Here is a 13,549-nt window from a genome sequence, read left to right as displayed (position 1 = left end):
TAAAATCGCTTAGATCAGCACCCTCATGGGACCGATTCACCAAACAACAAACCTAAATGAAGACTTTCATGATACAATTACTTTCCTTCAGTAATGGCTGCAGCGCCGGTCCAGGAAGCGCTGCTAAAACGTCCAGTTTATTTCAGCTGAAGATAAATAGTCTTAATCTAGCTTTACGTTTTCAAAGAAAATATCAGAGCTCCTCCATTTTAATAGCTGTAGAAATATTATTAGCCCTTGAAGGCAACAAGGTGATTAAACATTTAGAGCTGACCTTTAAAACGTCCGGCTGGCTGAGAGCACGACTGAGTGAGAGCGAGAGAGAGCGAGGGAGCGAGAGAAAAAGCAAGGGAGACAAGAAGCTAGAACAGGCTTCAGGACAGCAGGTAATCTCTTAGTAGGCCATTTCTTCACAGAAAAAACACAGACTTCCACACACACACACACACACACACACACACACACACACACACACACACACACACACACTCTCTCTCACATGCACGTGGTCTCTCAGCAGGAGCACTCCCATAATCCGGCACCCAGATTCACACAGATCTGATCCAATTCATCTGTGGCGCTGTGTTAGCGTGGCTCTGCTGGCTGCTCTCAGCAGAGCGCACCTTTAGATCCGCTCCCATCTCACGCCTCACTTCAAGCCCACAATCAGCACTCATGTAAAACACAGCCGGCTCCAGCGCAGCTTAAAAGGAAATTGTGCAGGCGGACGCTCAGGGTTACACGCAGACACAGGTATGTAGTCATCCTGCTGGCCGATATATCGTCTACGGCAGTATTGGTAACACAACTTTAGGGAGTTTGCTTTCTATAAGCCTGGATTATGACTGGATACCGAAACTGGGTACCATTCCCTTTGGCGTCTTGTATATCTATATGCTGCTCAATTGATTGCTTTATTCACAGTAGCAGGAAAGAAAAGTACAGTAGTAATAAGCAAACAAGCAAATCAGGCTTGTGAGAGGTTTTATTTGTACACCACCACAAAGGAAGTAGTGTTTAGGAACTGCATTAGGTCCCACTTAATATAAACCCTTTTACAAGCAGAATCCTGACTGTCTGTAACAGTGTGTTCAGACTCCAGAGTTAAACCCAGCTGTACGTCATCTGCAGAACAGTTTGAGGAATCAGGGGCAAGAACTGTGCAGGCCAGATCAGATCTTGTGGTATTTGCATGTTTTAGATACAGTGGTGAGACTATGATTACTGTATTCACTGGAACTGAGTGATATGTAGTGTTTTAAACCATTATTTTACAGCATGAAGCTGAAATTCCACCTTAATAACAACAACAAAGATGCATTCTGCCACCTGCAAGTTTTGCACCATTTAAGGTGGAACGAAAAATTCCAGTAAGAAGCTGGAGAATAACTTGTGTGTTCGTTTACAGAGTGAAGAATCACCACATTCTGGGTTTAATGGTAAAATTTTAAACTGGCATTAGAAGATAAGGTATTTACATTTCCACAACTAACAGACACATTCTCGCGCTGGGAAAAATCACCACACAGGGGTGTATTCTGAGCATGGAGCTTAAACAAGCAGGCCAGCAGTGTGCAGTCAGTACAGCGATTTACACAGATTACAGGTGCTGTCATGTTTTGGCAGTGTTTTTACGGAAATACTGGCTTGCTGGGGGAAGCGGGCTAGATGGACTAGCTAAATTAAAGCTGATTGCTGAGTCAGATTCCAAACTGAACGTCTCATGCTGAAGATTTCAATTACATCTGTGGGATCGTACCAACCAGGGACCAGCCACGGCAAATCCCACTGGAGAGACCGTACTTGCTATAGGGGTGTCTCTAACAACTGTGTAATTGCACATTAACTATCTCTACAAAGGTGTAACTACTGGTGATGTATTTACTGCTACAAATGGATTACAGAGCACAGCTCATGTAAAAACAGGCATATCAACTTTAGTTTTGTCTCCTGTAATTACAGAAGCTCTAGACAGTTGAAACAGCATATTCTCACTTATGTGGCTTTGTGTGTAATAAGACGAGGGTCATTATATTTTTATGCAGTGAATCTTGTCCCGTTACAACTAACGAGATACACTTGTGTACTCTCTTAAAAATAAAGGTGCTAGTCCTTTGAGCGATGCCATAGTAGAACCATCTTTGGCTCATAGAGAACCGTATTAGTCACAGAGATGTGAGAGTGTGAAGTACCTTTAAACTAGTAACACTGGTTACATCTAGAGGAGGTTCTCTAAACCTTTGAAAGGTTCTTTATGTTTACAGTATGGTTCTGATCACCGTCACTATTAGAAAATCAACTTTTACACCAAACCACACTGAATGACGTTACAGAAATGTAAAAAAAAAAAAAAATAAAAATTTAATATTACCTATAATTTTAATACTACAACATATTTGGAAAATACAGATACTGAAATGTGCCCAGCACTACCTAGACACATAAACCAGCTTCATCTTGAATCCGTCTCATTCACCATACGCCCTTTTCAAACCTACCACATTTCCAGTGACTGAAAGAAGCCGGCAGGCTGAAATTACAAAAGCACTCTCCATCCATTCAGCCAAACTCACTCATTCACTCGCACAGACCTATTCTAGAGACCAAAGAAACACTACTGCAGCAGACAGTGTGACCATGTGTGGCAACGAAGTGCATGTATAGCACTTAGGCCCGCATTTATTTAAAATAAATCAGGGTTCTGGTTTTATTGACCATTAAAAGTGATGATCAGTCCAAAAACCTAGCGCAGCTCAAATGTAGCCCCTTTAGTTCTGCAGTATGCAGTATTTTGCAGCTAATGAGACTAATTGCTGTCTCTAAGCCTCCATTATGAGTCCGCTACATTAGTGCTATGCATTCACAAAGTCATATGGAAAAGTTTGTTTGCTGTTGTTGGTTTGTTTGTTATCCCCCCCCCCTTTAAAAGACAAAACATAAATACATACTCTGTGGCATGTACAAAAGATATGGCCCATTTTGCTTGTTTCTTTGTCCTCAAACACTCAGAACACCCCAAAAAACTCAGCAAGTAAACAGAAATTAGCTTTAAAAGTTTTGCAGATCTCATCTTAGAAAGCCCTGATCCAAGTGCAGGTACAGCCACCCAGACAGGGTTTAGTTCCTTGCTCAAGGGCCAAGCAGAGGCAGCTTAGGGTTGTGGGTTGAATACCTGAGTCCACTATAATCAAACCCACTGAGCCAGCACTGTCCCCAGCCACCACTGCCACAGAATCCTGAAACTATCAGAGAGTTGATCTTTTTACAGCCAGTCTGTCTAAGCAAGTGTTAGTCTCTCTCAGTCATGTTCTAATCATCTGCAGCTCCGCTCATCATTCTGGACACATCCAACTTTTAGTCTTTTGTATTTCAACAGCTGCCCAGTAATCATTTGAAGTTGCATAATCACCAGCATCATTTAGCAGCAAACAAACTGTCTTAGCATCCTAGAAAACACTGATTCCAAACATTTAGAACAATTACTTGTACAATAAACCATCCCCAAATGAGTCCAATCACAGTGCACAAGCGTCCAGTGGTGGTGTGCTTTACACTACTCCAGCTGACCCTTGCCATTACCTATGGTGAACTTAGTGTACAGCTGCTTGGGCTTGGAAACCTAATCTATGAAGGTGCAAACAAAGTTCTTTCTAGATTCCAGAGACAGTTTGGTGGGGAGTGCTGCAACAGACAGTGCATTTTTACATGCCATGCACTGCTTTGATAGAGTGACATGTGGCTTTGCTGCTAATCGATGGTTGCGCCAAGGTCTCCCCTTGGCAAGCACAGCTCTAGCAGCTCTTACACCAAGTAAAGCCAATGGCTCTTTGATAACTCAATCATGCCGACGCGAAAAAACACATGAATGCTTAACTGCTTATTTACCTCTACTGTTACTAGTCAAAGAAGCAGTACCATATAGAGCGTCTTTTGCTTAGAGTGTAGGACAGTGCCACGCTGTAAGTCATGGATATGGATATTGGATACATGGCATATGCGGACTCAAAGATATAGAGCCAAGAGCGTGACAAACTGATTTGATAATCTATATATGAAATCATAACTGGACCAACATTGAGATAAATCACAATAAGGTTAATTACCCCGCCCCCCAACACACACACACTAATTAACAATTAGAGTATTCTGTGTTATCTGTTTTCTCTGTGATGATGATTCTCTCACATAATTACTATATGGATCTTCCAACCCAGAGTCAAAAGGAACGTCTGAAAGTACACCGTGCTGTGTTAGTAAAAGGGCAGATTGATTTAATAGGTATGTAAATGGAGAGGTCTAATCACAAGAAGAGAAAAGGAGGGAGTGTGGAGGACAGATGGCATTCCACTGGGGGGAATAAAGAGGGGGGATGGGGGTGAGGGAAATGAGTAATTACAAGTTTCACAGCTTGATACAATTTGTAATTACTTCACAGCACCACAGCACCAACATTGCTGGATGATGTGAAACACTCAGTAGTCCAGGGAGTCACATGCATCCATGCTCAGCCATAAAAGAAGCAATACATGGTGGAACAGGAGATGTGGTAGACAGACCGACAGAGAGAAAGTGAGAGAAAATAAAGGAGAAAGATAAGACAGGTAGACAGACAGATACACACAATTAGATGTATACCGACCAGTACTCCCTTAATTCTCAGCCCCAATTCCTCATGGAATGAATTCCAATTATATATTTTTTTGAGATTCTGGCCCACGTGGACATTGGACCCATTCTACCACATTCCAAAAGTGTTCTATTGGAATCGGATCCAGGGAATGGGAAGATCACTGAACTCAATGTCATGTTCATGAAACCAGTCGAAGACGTGATGTGGGCGAGTTATCATGCTGGAACGAGAAATCACAAGATAAGCCAAAAGGTCAATTGTGGTCAGGAAAGGACGCACATGGCAGCAAAAATACTCAGATAGCCTGTGGCGATCAAGTGATGACTGACAGGTATGAACAGGCTCACAGTGTGCAAAGAGGAAAAAAAAAAAAAAAAAGAAAAACACCATTCCCCACATCATTACACCACCTCCACCAGACAGACCTGTTGACACATGGCAGGTTGGGTCCACAGATTCACGCTGTCTGTGCCAAATTCTGACCCTACCATCTGTGCGCCTCAGCAGAAATCCAGATTCATCAGACCACAGTCTTCTACTGTTCAGTTCCAGGGAATCTGTGCCCACTGCAGCCTCAGCTTTCTGCTCTTGCCGGACACAAGTGGAACCCGACATAGGCAGATGAGTTACACAACAGCAAAGGACCCAGTGCTGGATGTGTTGTGCATTCTGAGATTCTGTTCTGCTCACCACAATTGTCCGCAACTGTCCGCAAAACCTTTGATCACTGGATGTGTTTCGTATACAAACTCTTCTACTCTCTACAGTTTATTACTTACCAGTTTATAGTTAATAGAAATCCAGATATCTGTCCAAACAGGAAATCTCACACTCGAACGCTAAGAGGAAAGTAATTGCTAAAGCAGAACGGGGTGTGTGTGCGCGTGTGTGTGTGTGTGTGGGGGGGGGGGGGGAAGAGATTGTTAAAGAGATTAATGTGTGTTTGCGGAACAAAATGTGGCGACGGATCCATGTCAAGGCTGTGATCCCCAACCTGTGCTCAAGGCATTAGGAAACCTGCAGCTGTCTCCATAGCAACTACTGCCACAAAACAAGTTAAAACTGATTTCCACAGGGAGGTCTTCACCCAACCCCATCCCATGTTAACAGCATTTAATTTTAAGGGCCTTGTTCAGTTTTTGTCCATCTGTAAATAAATAAATAAAAATCCTGACAAATTGCAACTGCATTCGTTTCCGCCAAGCATACACGTTTTCATTTTCCTGGAACGGCAACAACAACTGCTGCAATTTATGAGGCTTTACCTTTCACGGAAAAAAAAAATAAATAAATAAATGAGTGGAGGGGTTGGGGTGGGATGAAAACATGCGCCTTTGGGATAATTGGTGTCGTGTTTGGTGAACGAACATTCGTCTTGCTCGCTGCACGCTGTGCCTTAATGTAGTTACCTTTTCGACAGGGGAAGCAACACCAAAGCCTGACGGCACCCCGGGCCAGAAAAACAGAAGAGATCCAGAGAGAAACAGAAGAACAGGGCAGCTCATTTTCACATTTTCATTCCGAACAACCTCCCTCTTTTCACTAAGGACGCTCACCCCCCTCCCAGTCTCCCTGACTCTGCGGAAAACACTGGGCCTGTCTTGGGGGTAAGAGACATTAAGATCAGTCTGCGCTAAATCAAATTTCACACCGATCGTCGCTGCTCCGAGCTCTGAGCCAATTAAGCAATGAGACTCACAGGAGCGAGGGAGGGGGGGGGGAGAGAGACACACAAGTGGAGGGATTAGAAAGCAGGAATAGAAAGAGAGAGAGAGAGAGAGGAGAGGAACAGAGAACGCCTTTGAAGGTCGACAGGATGTGCTGCATCCATAAGATGGCACAGAGCAGCTATGATGTTCTTTTTCTACTGTAGCCAAGGGCGTAGTTTTGCTTTCAGGAGTGAAGGGGACACACAGTCACCACTACGCACACCTGCACATGCCCACACCTTTGTTTTACCAGGCTTAAGAGGAGTTGGCTGAATAACTGGATTGGCTGAATAACTTCATTGTTTTCCCCATTATAACGAGGACATTTGGACCTTGCAAAATGGTACGATGGCTGTACAGACATTAAGGTTTGGTGCTTGCAGTCATCTGGAGGATACAGTGTAACCCATGTGCAAAGACTGATGGAAGTAAGGCAGAACCTATAGGAAGGAGTTGTTTTGACAGGGCAGAATGTTATTAATAAATGGATCTGGAGATGGACTCTGAGTGACTCAGCAATCTAATGTGCTACCACTATCCCCCGGGGGTTAGAGAGTTCAAATCTCAAGCCATGCCACTTTGTCATCAGCAGCCGGAGTACTCTCTTAAGTGATGTTGGCCAGCACAGGTGTCTGCTAGCTGGAGCTAGGGACCCGGCGCTTTCCCTTGAGTGGGTCGGCTGCCCAACAAAAAGAGGATAGAGGTTGGCGTATCATATATAGGAAGAGACATGTGTTAAGTCCTTCCCGCTCCCAGTGGTTCCTAGGAGAAGTCATGAGCAGGTGGGTTAACTGGCAGTACCAAACTGGGATGAAATTGGGAAAAAATAAATCTGACAAACAGAAAAATAAACAAATAAATAAATGAAAAGGATCTGGTGCACTATTCTACATTTCAGCACGACAACGACCCAAAACACACAGCCAAAGTGGTGAAGAAATGGTTAGCAGACAAAAACATTAATGTTTTGCAGTGGCCCAGCCAGAGTCCTGACTTGAATCCAATTGAGAATCTGTGGAGGGAGCTAAAGATCAGAGTGATGGCAAGGAGACCCTCGAACCTCAAAGAGTTGGAGCTCATCACTAAAGATGAATGGGCAAAAATACCAGTGGAGACATGCAAAAAGCTGGTCAGCAATTACAGGAAGCGTTTGATTGCTGTAATAGCCAATAAAGGCTTTTCTATTAATTATTGAGAAGGGTATGAATAATTTTGGACATGCCACTTTATGTTCAAATGTGTATAAAAGCTGAGAAATATTTTTTCCCACAATGATGCCTCTTGTACATCATCGTGTTATCTCCTGGGAGATGCCTGTGTCATTTCCAGGCAAAAATATAATTTCTGGTTAAATAAAAGTAAATTTAAGTCAAACTTTGACAGGGGTATGAATACTTTCGGGCATGACTGTATATATATATATATATATATATATATATATATATATATATATATATATATATATATATATATGTGTGTGTATATATATATATATATATATATATATATATATATATATATATATATATATATATATATATATATATATATATATATATATACACACATATACACACACACACACACACACACACACAGACACGACAGATGAGTTTTAGTAACAGATTTCAAATATTTTATATTTAAGTAATGTCATGTCCATATTCAGCCTATTGCCACGCATTGACAAGTATTTGCCATGCTTTTGCATAAAGGCAGAAATCACAGCAACTTTCAACTACTCATGAAAGATAATATACTGTCCCATTAAGATACGTTAATCATGGACATGAATTAAACACTGAAAATGTGTCGTCTCCACCATCCTTTACAGGGTCCATCAAGCATCACATGCCCACACCGCCACACCACACAGGCAAACGACCGTCTTGCTAAGCTTGATAGCAGACAGCGCGGGAGCCAGTTTAGGATGAAATACCCCTTTCTGTCACACTTTACTCTTTCAAAGCTTTTCAGTGTTATTTGGTACAAAAGTATAAACGTGTGGTGGGAAAATCTATTTTTAGGTTACAGCAAGATGTAACTTACAGGAGGACAAAAAAAAAAAGAAAAATTCATCTGAAATTAGATTGATTGACATCTTTCTTTCTGTAATGTTCAACCACGGTGCATACCATGGTTTTGTGGTCTGGGTCCAGGTTTAATAAGTTACAGTAGTAGAGAGCTGTTCAATGGAATCATTGTATGAGTGTTTGTTAGAGATAAGGAAAAATCGTTGTATCACAGTATCATGCTGTGTTTTACAATACTGTATCAAAACTCAAAAATCACAGTATAGATTGGAGTCAGACACTGGTATAAAAAGTAAAAGTGAGCGTAAAAGTAGTTTTCCCCAAAACAAAATAAATAAACAAATATTATATTGCAAAACACTAAGCAAGACTTTACAATATTGAAAGGTATTTATTATAAGTATTGCATATGCTATCGCCAGGTTCTTGCCAATATACAAACAAATATTTGTATATTTATTGTCTATGTAACCTGTCTCGTGTTTTGTCTCATCCTTATACTATTGTATCATGTCCTACTTTTTCTGCACCGGAGACTTAGCCTTCATTGAGTTTCATTGTACAGAGTTTCATTGTACTATATAACCCTGTATTAGTATATTGACAATAAAGATGAACTGAATTGAACTTAATTAAATACACAGCTCTAGTTTGTGGTATGGTGCAGCCTTAAAAATAAAGGTACTGCAAAGGGTTTTTTTAAACAATGCCATAGAGCATGAGAACCATGTTGGAGTTAAATTTGCCATTAAAGGCATTTGCATATTAAATAATATTTGATATTTGATGTTAAGAACCATCTCAACTCTCTCTATAATGAGACCACATGCGACATAGAGCACAGTGTGAAGGGATACTCTGACCCTAAACCTGCAAAACTAAATTTCTTTTTTCTCATTTAGATGAATAGTCTGGTGCTTGAAATGGGTTTACCAGAGTCTTAGCTTCACAAAGTAGTGGGATGTGTATATAAACAGCATGTAAAAAGCAGTGTCTGAGTGTCTATTGGTCAATTTAACACAAAACCATACGCACAAATTCACCCATTAGAGATAAGAAACAGATCACTAACAAGCAAATCCACCAGTTAGAAATGGGGAGAGGCATAGACGAGTATCTTGACCCATCTTCATAGCCTTGTGGCTCCATATGCGAGTCACCTACGATCTCGTAATGAGCTCTACAGATTCAGGAAATGTTTAAACCGTATTTCTGTGCTTTCTGTATTATCACAAAGACATTAATAGAAACATCAAGGATTGGACTTCAAAAGGTTAAATAAATAAATACATTTTAAAAATTGTGTGCGAATTTGAGGAACCCTTAAACAGTTTAAAGAATCTAAACATAATGTAATACTTCTTTTTCAATTTAAAGATTTTTCACAATCCAAGATCTTAAAATGCTACTTTCTGTAACCAAAAGCAGTTTCTTTATGGCATATTTAAAATATCTTCCAGATTTTTATCCACAGTGATTGTGTACTTCATACAGACAGATTTTAGCAGTCAGTTAAAATTCTGTGTTACAAACAAACAAACAAACAAACAAACAAAAAGTATCCCTTCTGAAAAGTGTCCATGGAAACTATGCCCATGACTGGAGCACATACTCAACAGCCTCTTCCTAATCCCATATCTCATGGTTCATATTTCAAAGGCCTACTGGTATCACATTTTAATGCCTGATAAAGGTCAATTCAAAGGGAATTAATTTGTATTGGTTCTCTAAACGACCCAACATGAATACTGACTTATCAAACATGGCATTCTGGTTCCTCTAATAAGGGCAGATGATGAAACATGATGAAGGCAGGCTTTCTCTCGGATTTGTGTGGAGCCTTTGCTGCGGACACACACGTGCATGCTTTGAAAAGGACTGAAAAAGAAGTCATACCTTCCTGTATGAAATAATCCACCAAAAAGAGTATAATGAAGCATGCAGTGGTTCTTAAAAGACAGACTCTGCATGTTTTAATCAGTCAGTTCACTGACTCAAATTACCTCAACAGCAAGTGAACCTCATGGCATGACTGCAAGTTATTGTGGCAACTTCGCACCAACAAACACAAGATTTCTTTTTTTTAGGGATGGAAAAACTTCGGCTTCGGCTCCACGCGTCTGAGGACGGCCCACACAAAACAACTGCTTACTGAAGCTTTTCCACGATGCGGTGTTGAATGCTGTAAGGCTGGAGCAACACCGGAAGCGGTCTTTTCATCATTTCCCACCATCTGCCCGCTCTAAACATGACGTAACCTTAGCAGACACTTCTTTCCCAATTTCCAGTAGTAAATATTTAGAAATACATATGCTAAAGAAGTAATAAAAAAATGCTAGCCAAGCTCAAGCTTTATGAAGCAGAGGACAAAACGGTGCGTCGTCATCATCTTCGGTAAGCATTTACTTGCAGACATTTGCCAGCTATAAACAGAGAATCATGCAAAGACATCTTTCAACTGTGTGATTCATTACGTTGTCTGTTAGGAGGGATTGAGCCATTTCTGGAATGAGTCAGTGGTCACTTGACAGGGTGGTTTTAACATAAGGACAAATAAAATGAATAAAATTACAATAAGAGGGAAAAAATAAAAAATAAACCATAAAGTAACCAGTCTAGTCTGAAATAGCAGACACACACACACACACACACACACACACACACACACACACACACACACACACAGTGTGGTATGATGCTGTTTGCAGTCTCGTCCTGTGGGGTAGTAGAGTGTTTGCGTAGCTTCAGCATGACACCCTACTTTTAGATGCTCAAGTAAAGTGCTCTAATTAAGCTCATTTTGAAGCTTAGTAGTATTTAAGGATACAGCGGCATGCAACATTTGGGCAACCCTTGAGCTAAATATCAGATACTGGGAATAGTTAAACGAGTAAAAGATGGCCAGACTTCCAAAAGGCATAAAGTTAAGGACTCTTCCATAAAAGGTCATATTACTGCAGGTGTTGCTGCACAGTAGAAAAGTGCAGTCAAAGAGGGATTATGATTAGTATTTCTAGCAATCCTACGAGCAGTTCTCTCAGAAAGTTTTCCTGGTGTTCCAGACCTCAACTTGACCTCAAGGTTTGAGAAGTCTCAATGATGACTGAACAAGCCTTAGCCCTGAAAAGGTAATTAAGGCCTCAGACTTTGAGAAGAGTTTTCTCAGAGCTGAAACCTCCTGGAGTGCCCAAACGTTTTGCATGGTGTGCCATTACTTTTGGTCCTTGCTTTAAAATTGTAAAATAAGTCACTAACCTTGATAAATATTGAAGTGTTTCGTTCAACTTCGTGCCTTTTGGAAATCAGTTCATCCTCTACTCACTTGCTATTCACAAAAACAGACATTTTGACCAGGGGTGCCCAAATGTTTGCATACCACTGTTGAATCAGTTTTGGCTGATATATGAGGTTTCAATATAAGCATCGGAAAAGAGATAAGTGCCATCATACCATCTCCATTTAGTTTTAGTCTTCTTAGCAGCGAAGGATACCATTTCTTTATAATATAACGAAATCCATACTGATTTTGTTCCAGACACGCAGCTGACAGCCGATTAAGTTGTGTATGGGGTCTGGAGTATTTTTCTATTAGTGTTGGACTAGATCTTAGGCTACGTTCACACAGCAGATAAAAGAGGCCCAAATCCGATCTTATGGTCACATGACACAGTATCATTTGTGTGGCAGTGTGAACGGCAAAACTGAATAGGACATTTTCAATGCTGATTTGGGCCACTTATGTGGTACTGAAATCTGATACATAACTAATACATGGCAATGCAACTCAGTCATAAGACCTTTACATCAATCCAACGCAACATTAGTCATAAATGCGTGCTGAGGAGAAGGGAAATGGATGACAGCAGTGAGGGAGGTTTTCAGTGGTGGGATAGCGAGGCAACAGATATTTGGGGTGAGGTCTCTGTTCAGACGAAATTAGAAAGCACATATTGCTACCGCTCCATGTTTGGAGAACTCTATAGAAGTGTCTGAATGCTGCCACAGGGACAATAAAAATGATAAAAGCTTAAAGATGAGGTTTACAGCAAGCTCAAACCGTTCTCTGTAATAAGGCTTTCTGCCACTGAAACTTCTGGAATGCTTCTGTGATGCAGGCAAAGATGAAACCCGAAACCTAACATACAGGACTTCACTTCTGCACATGCCTGTCAGTTTAAGAGCATGAACTGTTCACGCTCAAATCTTGGATAATCTCAGAAAATGAAATAGACTTGATCACATGGGTCCAGACACTGTATGACCTGCTGTGTACTTCTGCCTCTATACAGATAACAGAAGTACACTGTCAGCCCCAAAAAATAAATAAATAAATAAATAAATAAATAAATAAGGCATCCAATGTGAAGCTTATATTTTGTCTAGATTTTTGTCCGTTTTCACAGACAACAGTGCATCACCCAGCGGTTTTGTCCAGAAACCTTCCTCATCAAGTCCCACTGTAGACTTATGAAACCTCTGGCTGCTCGGGTAAATCGCAATATGGAGATTTAGCCATCCAAATGAGTGCCTGAGGCCAACAATAGCATGGCGCAGATATGACTGATAAGCCATTTGGCTCAAAAATATCAGACCTATAGTGTGCGTAATGGCAGTGTTCTGATGAGCTGCGCTCTACAAATACTAAAGAGGTTCAGAAAGGCTCCAGCCGTCTGAGCATGTCGGAGCTCAAATGGGATTGTGGCTATGGTACTGAGAAATCTGCAAGCCGAGCCCAGCCGAGCCAAGCCAAGTGTTATCTCCGTCTTAGCTTTCCTCTTCTCTTTACGCCGCCATATGACGGAACAGATGGGGAGGAATTTCATCTCTCAATCTCGCCTTTCACCAGGTCCTCTCATTTCTCACTTATAAACACGTGCACGCTCACACAAGCATTAATGTGGTTATTTTTCCCTATGTATTAATCAATCAGCAGAACGAATAGGGGTGAATGCAGTGGTCTGTGGTTATTATTTACATTTAAGGCAGCTTGTTTGTGTGTGTATGCACTACCTACTGTCAGCATGTGTCTGAGAGACTGAAGATAAGGCTGACTGCTTGAATGACAGGTTTGATATGCGTGTATTGTGCTGTATTTACTGAGCAGATTCTAGCAGCACTGAATAGCCTCGAATTATGCATGTTTATCTTCACCTTCTATAACCGGATCTACTGGATGC

General features: G+C 41.0%; 1 protein-coding gene across 2 annotated transcripts in view; it reads right to left on the bottom strand.

The window, feature by feature from the left end:
- The window catches only part of pcxa (pyruvate carboxylase a), a 188,635-nt gene that overhangs the window by 151,243 nt on the left and 23,843 nt on the right, over nucleotides 1-13,549 (bottom strand). The window lies entirely within an intron of this gene.

Source organism: Salminus brasiliensis, chromosome 18 (assembly GCF_030463535.1).
Source record: "Salminus brasiliensis chromosome 18, fSalBra1.hap2, whole genome shotgun sequence".
Classification (NCBI taxonomy): Eukaryota; Metazoa; Chordata; class Actinopteri; order Characiformes; family Bryconidae; genus Salminus; species Salminus brasiliensis.
The sequence above is the reverse complement of the archived record's forward strand: the minus strand, read 5'-3'. Positions and strand labels throughout refer to the sequence as shown.